The sequence below is a fragment of the Lutjanus erythropterus genome, chromosome 24 (genome assembly GCF_056507025.1).
Source record: "Lutjanus erythropterus isolate fLutEry1 chromosome 24, fLutEry1.hap2, whole genome shotgun sequence".
Classification (NCBI taxonomy): Eukaryota; Metazoa; Chordata; class Actinopteri; order Lutjaniformes; family Lutjanidae; genus Lutjanus; species Lutjanus erythropterus.
In genome coordinates, this window is record NC_139340.1 from 2,727,929 (window position 1) to 2,733,450 (window position 5,522).

The following is a 5,522-nucleotide window of genomic DNA, read 5'->3' on the forward strand; positions in this document are numbered from 1 at the left end:
GTCGCTCAGCATGTAAAACATTTAACATTTAGAAAAGTGTAAATAGAGGCTGGATTAATGTTTTAGCAGGTGAATATATACTCAAATCCAACAGCATACATCAATTTTTAAGTATACTCAATTAAAAGTGACATTATTATAAACTTAAAAACAACTTACAATCTAGCTTAATTGATAATATTTCATTTTTAGTGCATCATATTTTCTAAACTGAGAACATATACTGTGTGTAAAACCTTGACCTTCAAAGTAAATAACTACACCTGTCATAAATTCAGGAAGATGAAAAGTACAATATTTCCTTTTGTAATGCAGCAGAGTGGAAATAGTAAAAACTAGGCATACTCTAGTAAAGTACAAGTATCTCAGAATCACAAGTGAGTACATTACAGATGATAAGACAAGACAAGAAAACAAGAAATAAGACATGACCAAAAAAAAAACTTACCAGAAATCAGCTGAGACAGAAGTATTCGGGTGCTTTGCAGATGCAAAATCCTGAATGTGTTAGGATGCAACTATTAAATAAGAGTATATTACATTTTAATGTCATATATTAAATTCACTATCATATGCAATATTTCTTCTTCATATAGTATTGGGTTCACTATCATGTGCAATACTATGTTCATTATTGGTTGCAATATTAGTTTTTATTACTTTTTGCTCAATATTACTCCCAGTATTAATTTCACTGTCATTGTCAACACTGCTTCTCTAATTTGGTTTAATCTTATCCTTACCACATTTTTTTCCCCTTTCTTGAGATATGTTTACTGTGATAATTATACACCATAATACCAAGGCAAATTCCTTGTATGTGGAAACTTTCTTCCCACTCTCTAATTTTTTTCTTTTCATGGGAAATGTAAAACGATATTTCAGATGCTTTTATTTTGTCGGCGCTTCCTGTCTGGTCTCGTTGTAACGTCGCGCGGTTTGACGCAGGCAGCAGAGTGGGATATTCCGCGCTGTTACCACAGAGCCTCTCTCCCTCTCTCTGTCTCTGTGTGTGTGTGTGTCTCTCTCTCTCTCTCTCTCTCGCCCACGCTGCTCCCTGCGTGACGCAAATCCGCGCGTGGGCGGACACACGGGGCGTGGGAGGCTTTCTGCACGGAATACCAAACACAGGCAGGTTCAACACCCACAGAGACACAGAGACACAGCAGTGTGCGCACTTCATGTTCTCAAACTAAATTATTATTCTGCACATTACTTCATTATTTCATCCTCAACTGCAAATATTGTCAAAACCAATAGTCAATAGTATACAATATTACAAGTGATCACTGTACAGTTTTACATGCTGCTGCAGCTCATTTCAAACGGTCGTTTTTAATGTTACAATCCAAACTGCTGTACTTGAAAAGTGCAGGTACGCCTGTAAAATATCAATATCAGTCAATCTGATATCTATCAGTTATGTTTATGTATATATCTTGTCTTCACATGTGTATATTTTGTACAATGTGTCCACATTCTTAAAGTAAAGTGTATGTTCTGTATACATTTTTTGTATATGCCTTCTTTATACAGGTATTGTAAGTATATTCTATGTATACAATGTGTCCTCAGATACTTTTCTATATATGTATATGAATGTACATTTCTTATGTCAAGTGTATGCATGTAAAAAGCATAGCATGCCTGTAAATGTTATTAGCAGTATATTTTCTGTCTATAAGTTGTGTTATATTTATGTATTTTCTATACAATGTATGCATTTTCTTCATGTAAAATTTGTGCATGCATATGCGTTTTTAAATATATATTGAATACCCATAAAATGTCAGCATTAGCACTTCTACAAATTGTGTTTCTTATAAATTGTGTTCATGTGTATATATTGTCTTCATGAGTGCATTGTATACTATGTGATAAAACATTTTCTATGTATATATTCATATGTACATAGTATGTATTTGCTTTCTTTATAAGTATGTACTTTCTATATGCACATTGTGGCCATATGCACTTTTTCCTCATGTAAAATGTGTGCATGTGTATATATACAGTATATATTTTTATAGAAGCTTCATTATACAGGCATTGCAAGTATATAGTCTGCATGCACATTTCCTCATGTACATTTGTTCATGTAAAATTTGCATATATTGTCTTCATACATATACTGTATATTTTACAAGTGACAAAACATTTCCTCTGTATACATTGTTAATATTGTCATCATATGTATAAGCTTTCTGTATGTTTTATCTATATGCACAATGTGTTGACATGTACTTTTTCCTCATGTAAATGTGTAAATGTGTGCATGGGTATATATAGAGTATATGTCAGTATATGTTTTTGTATATGCTTTCCTTACACAAGTGTTGCATGTATATATTCTATATGAACAACAATTCTTCATGTAAATATTCTTTATGTACAACATGTATTCATGTATGTATTCTTTATGTAAACTGTGTGTGTGGGCATGTTCTTACATGTATAACCTACTGTGTGTCTATAAAATATTATTCTTAGTGTATTTTTCATCTATAAACTGTCATATGTGTGTATTTTCTGTATGTGCAATGTGTTCACATGTACATTTCCCCATGAAAAATAATTTATGCATGTGTATATATTTTCATTTTTATATTTTATTATATGTATGTTTTATATTTTTTATTTTAAATTTTATATATTAATATATCTCAAAATTGTGTTTCTGTTTGTAAATTGTGTTTATATGTGTACATTATCTTCATAAGTGTACCTTTAAAAAGAAGGAAATTTGAGCATGGGCATTTCTTTACAAGAACTTTAAAGGTCCAACAAAAACTCATCAACTTTCAACTCATCTCATTCTTCTTCAGTAAATGACTGAAGAAAAAGACCATGTGATCAAGTTGAAAGTTGTTTTTTGTAAATTACACACTGGATGTTACATGCTGAGGTCATACTGATGCATTACATCAGCTGGTACTTTTTGTTTGCTGCTTTGTTGGTGAAAACAAAACAACACCTAAGCTTGACATTTTCTTCCTATTTGAGAAATAAATACTCCAACTGTGATTCAGACTCATCTTAAGTTTTAAGTACAAATCATTCCTAATAACTCCATGAAGTAACAGTGACCAGAACCAGTTTTCTATTTCACTCCAACATTTAGATTAAGTGTCTCAAATGCATCTGGGTCAAACGATCAATATGTCAGAGTTGTTATCATTGACTGATATCTATACGGGCAGGTTTGGTCACGTGTGTGTGAAGTGCGTCAGTGAAACACGCCTGCCTGTATGCAAATAGTCAATTCAGATTTCACAATTTTACAATCAGCAGCGATGTGGCGGGACATGCAAATGGTTTCCAACGCAGGGAAGTGGGTACCAGGAAGCCCTCAGCACTGTGTGTGCATGTGTGAGTGTGTGTAAGTGTGTGTGAATTTTAGTGGTTTGTTTCACAGCAGACACACAGGAGAGCTGATCAACTGAAATAACTACCCTCAGATGTTTATACTGATGTACAATATTGCAGAATACTACAGTCTATATGTACCACAGTATATAATACACTTTAACTTCTGCTACTGATATCATCACTGCTGTTACTAAATACACAACAGCTGCTCCTTCTACTTTTACTAACATGATTACTTTCACTACTACTATGAGAACTAGCACTCTTCACAGTACTGACAACACTACTCATACTACTACTGCTACTGCTGATACTAAGACTATAATACTTCACACTACTATTCCCACTACCACTGTCACTCGTACACTTTTAAAAATAACTAAGGGTTCCAATAAGAACCTTTTTCAGCCAAAGAAACCTTTTTGCACAACAGAGTTCTTCAAAGATTGTTGAAATTTTTGAGAGCTTCTTTGTGTTGGGTCTCGGTAGAACCCCATGGGTGGGTTCTGAATAAAACCCTTGGAAGCTGAAACCCTCCTTGAACTGCCACCTTATCGTGGTGGAGGGGTTTGAGAACCTGAATGCTCTTAGGAGCTATGTTGTCGGGGGCTTGTTGCCCCTGGTAGGGTCTCCCAAGGCAAACATGTCCTAGATGACAGGTCAGACTAAGAGTGGTTCCGGTGCCCTCAATGAATGTTTTAAGATCAGGGATGTCTACATCGCCCGGGTTGGCGTTACCAGGGCCCCACCCTGGAGCCAGGCCCGGGGTTGGGGCTCACAGGCGAGCACCTGGTGGGCGGGTCTTTGCCCACAGGACTCGGCCGGGCTCAGCCCAAACAAGCAACGTGGGCCCGCCTTCCCGTAGGCCCATCACCTGCGGGAAGGTTCAGAAGGGGCCGATGCAGTGTGGTTTGGGTGGCAGTCGTGGGCAGGGGCCCCGACGACCCAATCCCAGGACATGGAATCTGACTGTGGGGACATGGACAGTCACCTCGCTGGGGGGGTGGCAATCCCCGAACACGGTTGTGGACACCGGAGGTAAGGGATGCCATCAGGCTGAAGAAGGAGTCTTATCAAGCTTGTTTGGCTCGTGGGACTCCTGAGGCAGCCGACAGGTACCAGCAGGCCAAGCGTGCTGCGGCCCAAGTGGTTGCGGAAGCAAAAAATAGGGTATGGGAAAAGTTCAGGGAGGCCATGGAGGAGGACTACTGGTCGGCCTCGAAGAGATTCTGGCAAACTGCCCGGCGCCTCAGAAGGGGGAAGCAGTACCCTGCCAACACTGTTTACAGTGGTGGGGAGCTGTTGACTTCAACTGGGGATATTGTTGGACGGTGGAAGGAATACTTCGAGGATCTCCTCAATCCCCCTTCCGTAGAGGAAGCAGAGGCTGGGGACCCAGAGGTTGACTCACTCATCAGCCAAGCTGAAGTCACTGAGGTAGTTCGGAAGCTCTCGATTTTCCGGTCAATCTACGTTCCTACCCTCACCTATGGTCATGAACTTTGGGTCATGACTGAAAGAACAAGATCTCCAATACAAGCGGCTGAAATGAGTTTTGTCCGCGGGGTGGCAGGGCGCTCCCTTAGAGATAGGGTGAGGAACTCTGTCACCTGGGACGAACTTGGAGTAGAGCCACTGCTCCTCCACATCGAGAGAAGCCAGCAGAGGTGGCTCGGGCATCTATATCGGACGCCTCCTGGGTGCCTCCCTGGAGAGGTTTTCCAGGCATGCCCCACTGGGAGGAGGCCCCGGGGAAGACCCAGGATACGCTGGAGTGACTATGTCACTCAGCTGGCCTGGGAACGAAATTGGGGTTATATTTCAAATACACAAATCAAGCTCTCAAAGTATTTTGTAACAACTTTTATCTTTGTTTTTCCCGCAAAGGAAAATGCAAATAACAAAATACTTAAATGTACTTTAAAACATATTTGAAATAACTGAAATATTGCCCATTTCTGCTGCTACTCCCTGGGACAAACTTCCTCTGCTGCTAACAGCATCAGGACATTTACGTCTCCTACTATATAGTTTTGCAATTACTACAAATTGTCCCACTAAGCTTCACTTCCTCAGTTATCAACTGTACACGTAAACCACAGAGGAAAGGGTTAAAGGTCAGAGGTCACACGCAATTAAGACCTGAACTGAAA